We start from the raw sequence: 17,462 nt of genomic DNA on the forward strand, positions 1-17,462 counted from the left end.
AGAGAGAGATAACGATGTTTTTCTCAGTGTTAGGTTGCTTTCGTATGTACTAATCCAAGAAGTGTTCCTATACAAAACCATCAGGATGTTCGTAAGGATACTCACACAGTTTGTATTCTTGACAATTTATGTCACAGCATTCATCAACACGACCTTCTTCACTGACTGCAAAATAAATTTATGACATAGTTGTCTGCATTGAGTCTCAATACTGAAAGTAGTGTAATAAATGGCAGTCATTCATTGGTAGGAGGGTATTGTCATATCTGTCAACTCTTGCAAAACTTTTTATCTAATCTTTTAACTTTCTACACACTGTCAACCAAATATTCTCAAACTGTTGCCAAATTTTCAAATTGGCCAAATGTATTATGTATACCTGTCTATACATGTGCTGGTGACGGAGTATATCCCACAAAAGTATAATTTGAGTACCTGTATTTGCTGAGTATCTATATTCTCTGTAAATGTCTTTTTGCATGAATTGTATTTTCTGGTATCAACGCATATATATTTACATTTTATTACACTTTTCTTGGAGTTTACTATGAAATTTATTCCTCTTACTTAGCCACCTTTTTTTCTGCCAGTCTGGAACAAGGTTTCCAAGAGTATTTCTATTAATCTGAATCAGAGCAGTTAGAGGGTCTGTTTTGATCAGCGTGTTCTCTGACCGTTTCGCATTGATCATACCATGATTATTTGGTAGTTAAGTTGGCATTTAGAAATTTTTTCACTTTCTTCTATTTTGACGTGTAACAAACAGCAACTAATGTGATTTCGCAATTGTAGGCGCAGGGTGTACGCAACGATGTATTTTTTCATGTGAAAAAATATTGTATGGTGTACGTACACTGTACGGATATCATCTCCAGTTTACAAAAGCTATAAAGGTAGTAAACTTGTTATACAAAGTTCACCTGGACTTATGTTTCGTTTTCTCGTTCTGAGAAATGGTACAAACTCCAGAGCTTACTATAAATACTAGCTGTGGAAACGCAGCTATCTGTTGGCGGGGTAGCGTGCCTCACTATGCGGTTCATAAAAAGGTCAACCCCGCAAAGGATACTTTTGATGATCCGGGCCGTGGCTGGGTTGACTTTTGATGACCCGTATAGCGACGCACGCTACCCGGACAACAGATAATTGCGTTTACTTTCAATAAGCTGCGGTTTTGTTGGACCATCACGCCATTCTAACGATTCCTGAAAGTTCGTCTGTTTTATCCAAAGAAAGTTACTGTAACCCCGACAAATTTGTAGTGCCTTGCAGTGACTGATTTACCCCGCCGGTAGTAGTAATATATATATAATACAATGATAAATTTTTACACAGTTTTATCCAAAAATAGCTACAGGATGGGGAGGGAAATCTCCCTCCCTGTAGCCCGCACAGCCATAGTAACGGTCATTACACATAAATGCTAACGCGTAAGCGGATTGTGCAAGCAAGCGGTTAAGCGTTGGCAGTGAGTCATAGACCAGTAACATGGATTGCGCAAGTAAGGGTGCTCTGTAGGGAACTCACGTAGACATGCATGGTATTTCATAATCCTCGCGTATAAGTATTGCAACAGAGACCATCATTTTCACACTACCCCTAGGGAGTCACGGAGCGAACTATGCATTCTAGCTATTCTGGCTACATGTAAGTATAAAAATTTTTAGTCCATAATTTACACCTAGAACAAAGTTACCAGGGTTTGACATGATTGACGTACATATACAGTAAGCACTTAAACGATACCTTGTAATAATATACAATGCGTCATTGGATTGAAAGCAAAACGGATGAACCCATTACTGTTAATTTTAACCCTAGCATTGGCATAACACAGTTTACTAAAATATGACTGCTGGAGTGCGTACGCTGTAATTCGTGGCATAACGTAACCAGTGTTCGCGTTGACTTTTTTTCTCCTTGCGTACGGCATACGCATTAGTCAGCTAAAATTGCGTAATGGCTGTATTTGAGTGCGTAGTTTCACTTTCGCACTCGATTGATGAACAAACTGACTGCAAAATACAATGTGCCATTCAATAAACCTACACTACATATTCGGATTGTACGATGTAAGACCGTGACTGTTTTAATGAATACAGTTCAACGAACAACTTGAACAACTGGGCATTGTTTCAAAATGCTGAAACGTAACAGCGAAGGGTATGCATGCGACCGTCAAAATACATCGGGCAAACCAAAAGTTAATGAGTTATGGCAGCTTATCCAGACACTTCTGCAGTGTTCAAAATTTATCAGGATTCTGACGAGCTCTGGCGATTAAAATCTCCCTGGCACGGTCAAATCGGGATTCACCTATTGGCGGGCCTTCCATGATCAGTAACATCAAATTGTCCGAGTGATCGTCCTTGAGTCTGCTGCGTCTGGCCGTCTTTATTCTGTTTTGGCAGCTGAAGCCTCTCTCACACGGAACAGATGACACGGGCAAGACGAGCGCCATGCAGGCGCAACTGACCAACGGAGCCGTCATTATTTATGGCCTGGGGGTTGGAGGAATCTGAGGGGGGGGGGGTCACTCAAAAAATCGAAAGCTACAAGGGGGGGGGGTTGCTCAAAAGTGGAGAGCAAGAAGGGGGGCTACTCAATGCTGAAGATAAATGCTGAAGCATTTAGTGAAGTTATGGATTAATACAACAATAATAGTAAATAATAGCAATATGTATGCTTGAGATATGTATGTTCATACCTGGTATATGTACACACACATACATACTTACATATATATATATATATATATATATATATATATATATATATATATATATATATATATATATATATATATATATATATATATATATCATAATACAGGTGGTTTCAAGTAGAAAAAAATCTCATTACACTATGTGTTTCACGTTATCGTGATCTTCAGACGAGAATGATCAGCTATCCGACGTGGTAAGCCTTTAATGTTAGAGGCTAGTACTGAGTACATATTTCAGTATTTCCTGATTAAAGATTGATATACTTGCCTGATCATTAATGAGAAACGTCTGCTTTCTATATTCTACATTGTATAGGTTACCGATAGGGGAAAATGTGTAAAGCAAGCTAATTCTGATTCTATAAAGTTTAAAACCTGTGGAATGCCTTGACAACAAACCCATCTTTTATTGCAGGAAAATGATGAATGTGAGTAAATGTATGTCTGTCGCTATTTTTTCGTTTTCAAAATATGAAATCATTGAAATCACTTAAGGTGAAGTACTACGAATTACGTCTAAATTAAGTTGTGGTGTCATTTTCTTGAAACTTTGCACAAATATCCTTGGAAGTTGTGCAAGTGCAAAAATGAAATAAAAAATGGGGGTCACCACGCTCGTTTCCATGGAAACGGACGTTAAAATGGCGTCGTTAGAAATAAATAAAAATGATATAATTCACTTAAACTAAAGAAAGCAATTATAAAACGCTTAGCAAATGAGTTAATTTTAATAAATACCAAGACTTAAGATCCATATCTATCGAATGTATAGTTTTCATGATGTTTGTAAAGAAAGTTTAACATAAGTATCGATTACAAAATGACGATATCGAAATTATATCACTACATAATTTTCGAACTTTCTTCCTGTCGCTTTGAATGGTGACATTTTGACCAAACTCGGCGAATAAACTCCTGACATAATACCATTTAGTTTATGAATGAATGAACGGAGATGACTCTCGTGTATTTATTGCATTATAGGCCTCCGGCCCCATTGCAAGGAGTTACATTTCAAAATCTGTACAATTTTGAAGCGGTATGAAGTACGCACTACAATACAGAAAATAATTTATTCAGAGAGACATTGTTTTCTTAAATTAAATGCTTTATAAAGAAATATACAGAGTTTTCGTAAAATTACATCATTTGAAGACTGTAGTAAGTTGTTAAATTTACATTGGTTCGGGTGGGTAGAGTATTCATTTGGAATATACATAAGACGGAGGTCTTTGTAAGCGGGACATTCTAATAGGAAGTGGAACTCATCCTCGACTTTGTTTGAATTACAAACTTTACAATATCTTTCAGTAGAAGTAATACCTGTGCGTCTACCTTCTTCGATGTTCAGTGGCAGACATCCACACCGAAAACATGCTAATACTTGAAGAAATTTGAAACTAAGACTAATATGTAAATACTTCTCTGGTTCCAATGCACTTTTATAATTGACATAGTTACGCATTTTGGGTTTACAACAAACATTTGCCCACCAATTCTGTTTAGAAACATCTTTAACTCTTAATTCGAAATCTTGTAAAAATTTATTTTTATTACCAACTTGTTGCGCAAACCAAGCATAACCAAAACCATATGTAAATAAAACGTGTTTAACTGACGTAACCCAGGTGTGTCTTCCCAAAGAATCTAGTTTCAAGAGCATATCGTAGGCTTGACGTGGCAACCTAGCAGAAGGTAATTCTATCAATCTTAACCAAAATTTTACACAACGCTTTACAGTTGATACAAAAACAGGAGCACGACCACATTCACCTATAACAGCTTCGTTTTGAGCGGATGAAGGAAGACCCAAATATACTCTGCACCATCTTCTTTGTACTTGCTCAAGTTTGTCATAATATTGATAGCCCCATATCTCAGAGGCATACAGTAAAATAGGCAAAACGGTTGCATCAAATAACTTAAAATGTGTATGAAAAGGCAGCCCACCGACTCTCTTACTTGCAGTGTACAGAACTGATAACGCTTTACTAGCTTGATCAGCCAACGTTGTCACAGCCTTTCCCCAACAATTTCTTGATGAAAGTAAAATACCCAAATACTTATAATAACTAACAACCTCAATAGGCTGTCCATTTAAAATCCAACGTTCTGAACGTGACAAGTGACCTCCCCTGCGAAAAACCATAACTTTGTTTTACCAACATTAACCTGCATGGACCACTTGGCACAGAATTGACCCAGTACATTAATGAGCTTTTGTAGGTTTACAACAGAATCTGCAACTATTGAAACGTCATCTGCATATAACAAAGAAAATAAATTACAATACTCTTGCATTAATTGAATACCCATTACATTGGAGTTGGCAAGCATGTCATTAATTCTTCGATGAAAAACGTAAAAAGAATCGGGCTTAACATGCATCCCTGTCTCACACCCACTGGACAATCAAAATACTGTGAAATTCTGGATCCTGATTTAACACATGATTTAACGTTAGAATACATTGATTTAAGGATATGAAACATCTTCCCACGGGTACCTAGCAAAGCTAACTTGTATAAAAGAAAAGAATGATTGACTCTATCAAACGCTTTTGAAAAATCAACGAATAAACAGTAAAATTTCCCTCCCCTAACACTTAAGTACTTCTGTCATTGCATGCAAGACAAAAATATTATCAACTGTACTGTGATTTTTTCTAAATCCTGCTTGACAATCTGACCTTAAGTCATTATTTTCAGCCCACGTTGATAATCTTTCATTCAAGATGGAAGTAAAAGATTTTCCGAAGGTATTTAAAAGTGAAATTCCTCTGTAATTATTAACATTGTTTTTGTCGCCTTTTTTAAACAAGGGGACAATTACACCAACTAACCAATCTTCAGGAAAATGCCCAGAATCAAAAATAAAGTTGAACAGAGTATGAAGAAAGGGAGTTATTACATCTGATGAAAACTTAAAAAATTCACTTGGAATACCATCCAACCCTGGTGCCTTTGAACCTTTCAGTCTTTTCAAACTTGACATAATTTCCTCTGTTGAAATAGGCCTATTCAGATCTTCAACAGACTGTGGTGATTCATGGAATGTATCAATGTTATGTATGACATCATTCACTGTTTGAGAAAAGCTTGTATTATTAGCAAAACTATCTGAACACTGCTCATACAGATCTTTGAAATATTCATACCATTCACCAAGGCTGATATCATTTGAGGTGTGACGTGTACGATTAGTGCAGGATTTTAAGATCTCCCACATGTCTGCTGAACCACCCTTGAAAGCATTTGTAAGTTTTTCTTTCACTGCAGTCTGGTAATCACGCTTTTTAAATCTACAGGTTTCTCTGAAGTCTTTCTTTGCAGCAAAATACTCTGACAAGGCAAAGTCTGTACTTGACTTTCTGAAATATTTCAACTTGTTTAACATAAAACGCTTTTTGTTAACACAGATATTATCAAACCAACCTTCATGTTTGCGATTCACTTTTTGCACGTTAGACCCTTTACATAACATATCTTTACCAGCAGTTTTCAATGCAATTATAAAATTCTCGATGGCACCGTCGATATTTGGCAAGATGTCAATAAAACTTTTGAAAAGATTTGTAACACGACTTGAAAATAAATTTTCAAGAAAAGCGTTTCTAAAATTTTCGGGCCATATATAACACATTGTAGTTGTATACCCATGATCATTTTGTGGTATTAGGTAACCATCATTTGTACATACATTACACAGAAAGTTGCAAACTAACGCCATATGGTCCGATTCAGTAAGATGACACACTTTAAAATTCTTTACATTACTGAAAAGCTCTGAAGAAAGAATGACATAGTCTACCACACTAGCACCAGCATACTATAAACAAGTAAAATTTCCATCTTGATCATCATCTGTTCTTCCGTTTACAATATGCATACTTTCTTTTTTGCACAAATCGACCAACACTCTACCAGCTGGTGTTACAACCAAGTCCTTAGAATGACGAGGTCTGCAAAACGCATCTGACACGTAGCCAATATCTACTAAGCCTGGAACATGCTCCATTGTATCGTCAATTATATAATCTTCGAGAGACCCAACTCTGGCGTTGAAATCTCCCGCTAAAATAACACAGCAGTCCGGATTATCCGAACGAATTTTAACTAAATAATTATCCAATTTTTCGATATCACAAGTGGCACTATCTGGCTTTAAATAACAACCACCAAGAATTATTTTTTGCTGACGAGCAAACATACCCTTGTCGAATTCAATAAAGACACAGTTTTCAAGCTCACTCTGTATTCTTTTGACATTTTCAATCCACTTTCTTGTGTAAATCATTACCCCGCCACTCGGTCTACCTCTTTGAGACTTTCTTTTGGCTGAATATGAAAATACATTGTAGCCAGAAAACAAATTTACAGAATCTTTCTCCGTACAAAATGTTTCTAGCAAACAAATTATATCAAAACTTTGACAGAAGGAAATAAATTCAAAATTATGTACATCTCTTTTCAAGCCCCGTACATTCCATACTAGTAAAGATAACTCACTATGAATTTCATGGCAAGGACCTTGGCCACATCCCTATTGGGGTGTATATCTATCAAATTTGACAAAGGATTTACATATTTCATCTGCCCCTTCATTTACACTGAAAATACGCTTGCAAGTAGTGTCTTGAACCACAGGTTTGTCGTACTGAAGATAAATATTCAAATCCTAATGGTTTATGAAGAGAACAGCGATGTTTTAACAATTTGGAACGTATCTTACGAATTCTTCTTGAAAAATCTTCACTGTTGATGGAAATGACCATACCGTTTACTTGAAAGCTTTACGGAGAATTTGTTCTCGGTCCTTATAAATTCCAAAGCAAGTAACGATAGGCTTATAACCGCGTACAAGTGACGCGTGCTGAATTCTCTGAGCCCGATCTATATCAATCGTGTCCGTTAATTCCAGTTGGTTTCGGATTACACGTGTCACTTTTTCTTCACAATCTTCCCAGCTTTCATTTTCACCGTCTTGTGGCACTCCAAAGAAAACTAAATTATTTCGCCTACCTCTATTCTCCAAATCGTCTTTCTCCTTTTTGATGTCCTTTATAGATTTCTTCATTTCAGCGATGTCGGATTTTAAATCTTCCCCTAGTGTTACCACATTACCAGCATGGCCAGGATCCTCCAGTAGCTTGTGCACATCTCCCTTCATTTTCTCAAGTTCTGTTAATCTATCGGACTCTTCTTGTATTTGTATTTTGATGTCATTTATGTCCTCCTCGACATTATCAAGTCTGGATTGCAAGAGCTCAAATTTTTGCTCATAGTTTGTGGGTCTTTCAAAATTGCATCCAATTTCTGATGCAATGCACAGATATCTTCTTTAGTTGCGGCCTCACCACCCCTCACTCGAGGACCAGGGTTACGTTCAACGTTACCAGCCAAAAGCAGAAGACCAACCAGGCATAACTTGATAGCCAATGACACATGGCACCTGAGGGCTGAGAGACGTATCGCCGCCATCTTTGCTGGCTTCCGTTGCCTTGCAGAGTCTCCACCACAAAAATACCCAATTCTCCTCCTGTAACTCTGTAATCTATTCCCATCTTCTATAACTTTAGACTCTGAACCTTTAAACACCTTCTGAGGCACATTTGAAAACTCGGACGAAAATATTTCTTTGGTAATTTTCAAAATATCACGGAGCGCTACACCATACCAGTGCTCAGCACGACTGCTTACGTAACTCCCCCACCATTTAGTTTACATCTTTAATAAAAGGGTGTCACCACGTTACTTTTTACAATATCTCTAGGTGAATGGGTAATTTGCGCCATATAAATGGGAGAGAAATGTTAATTTTTCGCTCATATTTAATAAAAAACCAGCTTCTTAGGGGGTCAAAATATGACAAGGTTATAGGTCACATGTATTTCTAAGACACTGGGTCAAAAAATTAGGTAAAAGCGCAATTTCAACAATGACAGGTGATGTTAAATACATACGCTACAAAATAACCCATTTGCGGCAGGCTGGAGTTAAATCTGCGCAGAAACGTTCTAAAGCGTGTGCGCGTCCGAATTCGTCGCCCTTCACCTTAATTTTGGAATACTGTCTCAGATTTCTGTTCCTTTGAGTTTTTCATACGAAAAAAATCTGCAAAAAATACTCCCCAAGTGCCACCAAATAACACCATTTTAATCTATATTTTTTCAAAACCTCCAACGGCAGGAGGGGGACACCCTCCTGACCTCCCCGCGTACGCGGTCGCTTGTGGTGCTTTTGCACCACATCTTCGCCCTCTTGTAAAAAAAATCCTACGGAGAACACTGCATGTCATCAGATAAAAGAGCACTGGATACAGACCTGTACATCAGCCCCTGTCACGGCAATGGAACCTCTTTCCGACACAAACCTGTACCACAGGGTTTAATCGGGGTCTGTACAGGGCCTGTCGCAGCAGCAATTACTGTATAGATATTTAACTTTCCCAATTTTTTTTTTTTTGGGGGGGTCACTCAAAATTTCTGTAGCAGAGAGGGGGTTACTCAAACACGTCATAGTTGGCGGGGGGGGGGGGGGGTACTCGAAATTTTGGAGTTTCTAAAGCAATTCCTACGACCCCCAGGCCGTAAATAATGACGGCTCCCTAAAAGCAGGGTAGAGTTCACTATATTCTTGAACAAGAAGTCGACATGATTCGTCGAAATTGGGATTTCCGTTGCTCTCAGTGAGAACTTCATTGGTCTGAAATCTCGGCGCAGGGAATCAACATCGATAGGAGAGATTGCATCATCACGGTTTTTAGGACTATTTGTAAAGTGCGTCATGGTTGTCACAGTATCCAGCGAGTCTGTGCCATAGTCTCGCAGTTCCATGTCTCTTTCGGGAAACTTACTTGCATTGAGAATTTTTCCAAACACGTTAACATGTCGGCACAATCTTGGGGAAAACGCTGAAAACGCTCCTCCATTCTTACGATCGGGTGCTAAATGATATCACCCACGACGACAGTTCTGGTGGCGTACAACGTCATTGTGCGCAGCATGCGTGAGTGTCTGGCCACGGTAGAGATTATTGTTTCTTTCGAATTCTTGTTGGAATTCCCCTTTCGTGTTCGCCAATATTGTCTAGCAGTCCCTGAAGTTCTGCGCTGGTGGCCCGAATCATGGGCTCAATCACTGACAGATTTACAGAGTCACGTTGAAATACAAAATTACATCGGTCGATGACCGGAATGACATCCATTAACATCGATGTGGTTGCGACCTTTGAATAGATACTGTTACTGTCTCAGTAAACCATTTGCAGTTGCGTTGTTGTTTTTACGATTTTCTTCTTCAAACTCTAGTACCAAGGCAGGCCAGTTTTCGTGTATCCCACGTACTGGTCGCCCGAGAGATTATAACCATCGAACAGAGCATGGTTGTTTCAAACTTTGAAAGTCATTATTATCCAGAGTTTTATTCAGTTCTCGAAGGTGTTCATACCTAACGGCAGAATACTCAAAGAAATTGTAGATATTATTGACCACTTTCTTGTACTGGGCAATTTTCTCAACACCATGACTGGCATCAGAGGCAACGAGAGCAAGTTTGTGAGCCACATACACAATGCATGTGTATTAGATACAAATTTCGTTGTTTCAGCCGAACGCCAACGCAGTTGCGACGGCCCGTCATAACGGCGGCGTCGTCAGATCCCAGACCTATAACTTTCTGTACATCAATGTTATTTTCCGCTACACAGAAATTATTTTGTCTGTAACAACTTCCGCAGTTCCATTAGATACTGTATAATTGCCAAGGAAAACAGTCTTGGGTTTTCCATCGTCAACAAGTCGAATAAATAATATTAATTTCTTGCACACCGTCACATTCACAGTCTCATCAACATAATCAACATAATTCCAACAAACGGAGAATTGGCGATTTTGACCGATATTTCCTCGCGAATCGTGTCCGCTAGTGCCGCCTGCATGGCTTTCACGCTTTCATGGTGGATATATGTCTCTGTTGATAGGGTTTCACATTTATTCAAGCGCTGTAACTCGATAAGTGAAAGAAACTTCCTGTCAGGGATTTCTTCTTGAGCCATGTAATATACTGTTCTCTGAACGGCACGCTGTTTATCATCGGAGATGGACTGGGCCCTCTCTGTGAAACGCTGTAGAACTTTCCGTGAATGCAGCGACCCTGATGCATCTCTGTGATCATCAGTCTTGAGATGCCTTTTGACAGCGGATTTCTGTACATTGGCCGAACCACGGGTAAATGCATTCCGCTTTCCATTTTTTTTTACATAATTGGCAGTACAGCAGTGTCTTGTTGTTGACTACATCGAAACGTAACCATGGATATTCAGTCTTCCACTGCTCTTGGTAGCCTGCATATGGTTGTGGACGGGATTTTTTGGTAACCGGTGCATCATCATCACGCGGCTCACGGTTTCACTATAGCGCGAATCCCCTCTTGTTGTATCGGCGACAACAGGACAATATGTCGTGGATTCCGACATGGGTTCAATTTCACTGCGCTTCTCTGTGTTCTCCATGTTGAGTTGCCCGGTAGTGTCTTTCGATTGACCCTCTGAATCATTTTTTCACGAAAACTCGGCCTGTCTCTGGTACACTCCTCGACCATGTTTATGTAAATTGCCCGATGAACATTTCCTCTGTGTGTATACCTAAAGTTGGTCTGTCTGATCACTACCCCGTTTGTATAATGAGGAGTAACCATGGCAACAAAACAATACTGGCTCCCACATTTGTGTTAAATCAAGACAGTTTCGTAACTTCAGTGTTGTCAATTTTACTAGTGATTTAATGGCGACTTCATGGCCACAAGTTTCTCTGTCAAATGACGTCAACTTAGTCGTTAATGGTTGGACTAGTATTTTCAATAATGTTTGTGATGCACACGCTCCTTATTTTGATAGGCGCGTGAAAAGGTACATAAAGCCGCCATGGATTTGCCCTGAAATTCTTGACCTCATTCATGTAAGGGACTATCATCTTATTAAAGCTACAAGGTCAAAGTCTCCCAACGATTGGTCATTGTATAGATCCCTGAGAACCAGGGCTGTTCCCACCATTACTCACGCAAAGCGCAGGTACTATAAAAATATTTTCAGTAGCAATTCTAGCAACCCTTCTGTTATATATTTGGCGCTCTGTGAATGAAATTGTGTCTCAGGGAGATATTCGTACACAAAGCCCTTGCGTTCATAGTGATGGTAGATTACTAAGTATATAACCATAAGGACATTGCCCAGGCATTTTATTGGAATTACTGATAAGTATCTTAACTGTATCTATGTTTCAAATGATTTGAGTATTATTACTGCTGCACGGGTTAATTCCAAAGTTGGCTCAACCCCTGTTACTTTTCAAATTCCCCCTTTCTCAGTTAATTTTGTAAAAGAGCAGCTTTCTCTATTGGATGATAGTAAATCTGCTGGAAGGGACAATATATCACCCAGACTTTTGAAACTTGGTGCAAATTGCATAGCAGATTCTGTCACCAGTATTTTCAACATGTCTATTATCAATGGCATCTTTCCTGAATGCTTCCAAAGTGCCAAGATTATTCCTATCCATAAGCGTGGTTCAAAAAGTGACATTAACACTGAACTATAGGCCTATTTCTCTTTTACCTATTATATCAAAAAAATTAATAGAATAGGTAAAAGATAAATAGGCCTATAGTTGGTAATGTCACTTACAATAGTTTGTACAATTTTTTGCCTAGTAATGACTTAATTGTTGACTCTCAATCTGGTTAAGAAAGTTACACTCATGTCATACTGCTCTGCATCAACTTCTCAGCAGTATGGCTCAGGGTTTGTACAGTGGCTTAATGTTTTTAGACTTGTATAAAGCTTTCGATCTTGTTGATCATAACATGCTGCTTAAGAGCCTTTTTACTTATGGTGTAACTGGGTCATCTTTAAATTGGTTCCGCTCCTACCTGACCGGTAGAAACCAGCTTGTCAGTTATATGTCTGAAAACTCTGACGTGTTACTAGTTACTTGTGGAGTCCCACAGGGCTCTATACTTGGACCGCTTCTGTTTTTAATTTTCATAAATGATCTTCCACTATGTCTCAATGGAAGCAATTTGGAAATGTTTACAGATGACCAGACCATGTGTGTTTCCGGGGCAACCATAGAAAATGTCAACTTCAGTATGAATGAGGATCTTATACCGGTTTCAAACTGGGTTTCAAACAATGCACTGTAAATTAATACCACTAAAACAAATGTATGGTTGTTGCATCACGTCCTAAAATCAAGCTTTTTACTGATTCTGATGCCCCTTTCACTATTCAAATCAACAACACTCCAATTGTGTTTTACTCACACACTTCTAGGTGTGCAAATTGACAACATCTTAAGTTGGGCTGATCACATTAAGGTAAAGGGCGACGAATTCGGACGCGCACACGCTTTAGAACGTTTCTGCGCAGATTTAACTCCAGCCTGTCGCACATGGGTTATTTTGTAGCGCATGTATTTAACATCACCTGTCATTGTTGAAATTGCGCTTTTACCTAATTTTTTGACCCAGTGTCTTAGAAATACATGTGACCTATAACCTTGTCATATTTTGACCCCCTAGGAAGCTGGTTTTTATTCAATATGAGCGAAAAATTAACATTTCTCTCCCATTTATATGGCGCAAATTACCCATTCACCTGGAGATATTGTAAAAAGTAGCGTGGTGACACCCTTTTATTAAAAGTGTAAACTAAATGGTATTATGTCAGGAGTTTATTCGCCAAGTTTGGTCAAAATGACACCATTCAAAGCGATCGGAAGAAAGTTCGAAAATTATGTAGTGATATAATTTGATATCGTCATTTCGTAATCGATACTTATGTTAAAATTTCTTCACAAACATCATGAAACTATACATTCGATAGATATGGATCTTAAGTCTTGGTATTTATTAAAATTAACTCATTTGCTAAGCGTTTATAATTGCTTTCTTTAGTTTGAGTGAATTATATCATTTTTATTTCTTTCTAACGACGCCATTTTAACGTCCGTTTCCATGGAAACGAGCGTGGTGACCCCCATTTTTTATTTCATTTTTGCACATGCACAACTTCCAAGAATATTTGTGCAAAGTTTCAAGAAAATGACACCACAACTTCATTTTGACGTAATTCGTAGTACTTCACCTTAATAAGCTATGTAAGAATTTGTCTATGAGAATCGGAATTTTGCGAAAACTGCGCCCTTTCACTCAGAGAAATGTACTACTCTTGGTTTACAATGCGTTATTTCTTCCTGTGGTCGATTATTGTTGCACTGTCTGGGGTAGCATTTCCAAAACAAATCTCCAGAAATTGTATAAACTCCAGAAAAGGGTTATTTTAGGCGTATATACATCTGATTTGGATTGATTGTGTCTTGTGAGACCTTTGATGACATTTTAGTTTCGCATATTTATTTATAATCTGTATAATTAATCCAAATGTTCCCAATTCAATACTTATTCCATGTATGCTTTCTCTGTTTATGATGACAATGGACTTATTTTAGAGGGCTCTGATGGAAATTACAATTCATTTTGTAAATCAGACTACCCTCGTTAAATAAAGTGTAATATAATAATAATAATAATAATAATAATAATAATAATAATAATAATAATAATAATAATTATAATTATAATAATAATAATAATTACCGAACACATCATTCACCAATCGTAAACATATAAATACCTTTTGAAGTGACCATATGTGAGTTACTGACATAGTAAGTTTATTTATTAATAAGCTACACTGCGGTAAAAGCTAGCACACGCAAATATCATGTTGGAATATTAATAAAGTTGCTCGTCGAAACAAATTTGTGAATTTATTCCCGAAATATCTAATATTAGAATAGAGTACTCTTGTTGCTGGTAATTGATGTCGGGTACATTCATTGAGTTTGTCATGGATCGCCAATCTATATCTTATTTACAAAGAAAGTCTTGACGCGTACCTCCATGAAGTTTAAGTGTGAGGATATTTTGTCGTGTAAGCTTACAGCGATCTCTCGTAGCAACGATACAAAAATATTTTTGTTTCAGGCTCAAATATATCCAAATTGTACTGTAAGTTGCCAAGCAAGCACTTGTACATTTCCCCACTACATTTTTCACTCAAGACATTGTGTAAGTAAAATCTGTAATTTTAAAGATACAGCCCATAAACTGCTACTCATACCGAACTCTGACACATTACATCAGCCTGTAAAACATGTGAAAATAGGTTTAGCCCTAAAGTTTATTTTCATTTGGCGGAAAGACCAGGAAAAATGCAAAAGCAGGAAGCTGGGTACATTCTCCCGACAATACTTTAATTCTATCAATTGTGTGTGTGTCCGTTTTGCTGAATTTCGAATCGAGTAATGACATATTGCCTTCATAGTGAAATGATATCAAACTAATAAGTATGCAATACTAATTGTTTATTTTTACAATCATACCAAAATGTTAATTTAGACCTCATTAGGGAAAAAATTACTGCATGTCCATTTTCCGTTTCGAGTGTCGGAATTGAATTATAGTAAACCTGTTTGTTCTTAAACACCATTTTCTCGGCCTTCATATGAATCTCTTTTCATTTATATCCTTCTATACCACGTTTCAGCACTTTCAGTACGTTCCTCTTTTATCTTTGAAGATAAAAGAACAACTAAGAGTTTCAAAGTCTTTGTTGGATATCACTTTATTTGATAGACCACGGTCCACGGTCGTGACAGAGGGACCGTGGATAGACGTGGCAGTAGTGCCTCCTACTGCACACCATGAAAGTAAAGTTTCCACCATCGCCACACTGTGGAGACCCATTTTTGCACCATGAAAAAAGTATGCCTACTATTTCTTAACTCAACAACAAATTTAAATGTTTTGTAGAGTGGCAGTAAATAAAACAGCGTCAACCGATCACAATCATAGAAATAAAAAAATGGGAAAACGTAAAAAGGGGTCGAAAAATAGTAAAACTGGTATTCTGAAGGTAACGCTGAAGACCATTCAGATTTGATTTGACTGATTAACACGTGGAGGGGATGTGGTCAGTGTTAGGTTTGAAGCTATTGAAAGTGGACGCAAAATATGTTAAAATGTAAGCCCTACTATCACAACAACTGAAATTACTGCGTCATCGAGGACACACTGTAAAAATAGCGGACGCTAGACGCGTCTTTACGCGTTCAAAATGTACATGTCGGTGTTCAATTTGAACGGCTAGTGTTCATATTGTTAACACCAGTGTTCATATTATTAACAATGATGTTCTAAACTTGAACACGTAGTGTTAACAACCATCTCATGCAAGTGTTCAAAAACTGAGCATCACAGAAATTTTACAATACTGTGAAACAATTAACAATCTTTTGTGTTTTTTACTTTACAATGACTATATTAAATTTACAATTGCTTCACTGTCCGGTAAACGTACACGGATTTTGGTGTAACGAATTTCACACTAAGTGAAAAATATTTCCGGCCGACAATTGCTGAAAGCATATTTTTTCTAAAAAAGGAAGTATACAAAAAATTTTACACGTTTATTACGGGTTGAAAGTTCAAAAATTAGAAAGAAAATCTGAAAACCACCATGAACGTTTTAATTTTAACATCGGCGTGCAAGAGGCGTTCTACTTCTAAACACTTGGTGTTCAAGTTTGGTGCCTTTTCCTATCCCAAGATGCATCAAAACGGAAGTTGCGACATTTTTCTTGTAAGCGCACGCTGAAGTTGTGATCGTGCGGAAGCAAGACCAGAAAGGGTAAGTTTCCTCTCCAAAATAGTAAAAGGTATTAGATTTTTGAAGCATCTATATTATCGTCCTTTGAAATTAATTGTATTGTACCTTGAAATAGCTTAACTACGTGAGGAAACCTTTTTTTTCTTTCATGGCTGCTATACCAACAATTAGCTGTGACTACGCAGTGGTACTTTTGGCCATAGCCTATCGATCGATCTCACTCGGGTCAAGGGTCATCAAAACACATCTGTAGCGATAACCCTTGACCTGAGCGCTATCGATACGCCTTGCATAGTAATGCTGCGTAATCACAGCTAATACATGTCTTTTAGCAAACACAATCGCATGTAAAACATCAGTTAAACATCGTAGAGTATACAATGTATTGTTTCAGCATAGGAGAGTTTGGCTTTTTTTATTTTAATCACAAGAAGCAGCAAATATTTTGTAACAGTATTGAAGAGAGGCACTGTATATGAAAGTCTCCCCTTTTCCTTAACTCAATCAGCTCCTTGTCTTTCGTTTAAAGTTTCATCTCGCCATATTACCTATTGTTGCATTTTTTCAGGATGTAAAAAGTTGGATTTAACTGAAAATCGAAGAGTTGTTATAGAAGCTGGTGGTACAGATAACGAAGAAGATGAGTGTACAGGTAGCTGTCTGGAAACAAGCTTGAGAACCTCAGTTCATCTCTAATGTAGATTTAAACTTCCAAGGGTCAGTAACTGAATTTTGATAAATTTCTGTATTTTTGTTCTGAATTAATCAAAGCTTTGGTAGCATGCTATAATCAACTAAATGTTGTCGGAGAATAAGCTTTCACAGACGTGTAGTCTAAAGCGACAGACCATTCAAAGTAAAAATGTCCGCTCTGAATTACTGATTTTCCTGAAATTTTCACTCTGAATTTTCTGTCACTTTTTGTTTCAATTTTTCATCCCCCCTTGCATCTGATGAAGGAGACTTCACGTCTTTGAAAGCTTATGCCCTTGTAACATTTAGTTGATCAT

Source organism: Ptychodera flava, chromosome 1, assembly GCF_041260155.1.
Source record: "Ptychodera flava strain L36383 chromosome 1, AS_Pfla_20210202, whole genome shotgun sequence".
Lineage (NCBI taxonomy): Eukaryota > Metazoa > Hemichordata > Enteropneusta > Ptychoderidae > Ptychodera > Ptychodera flava.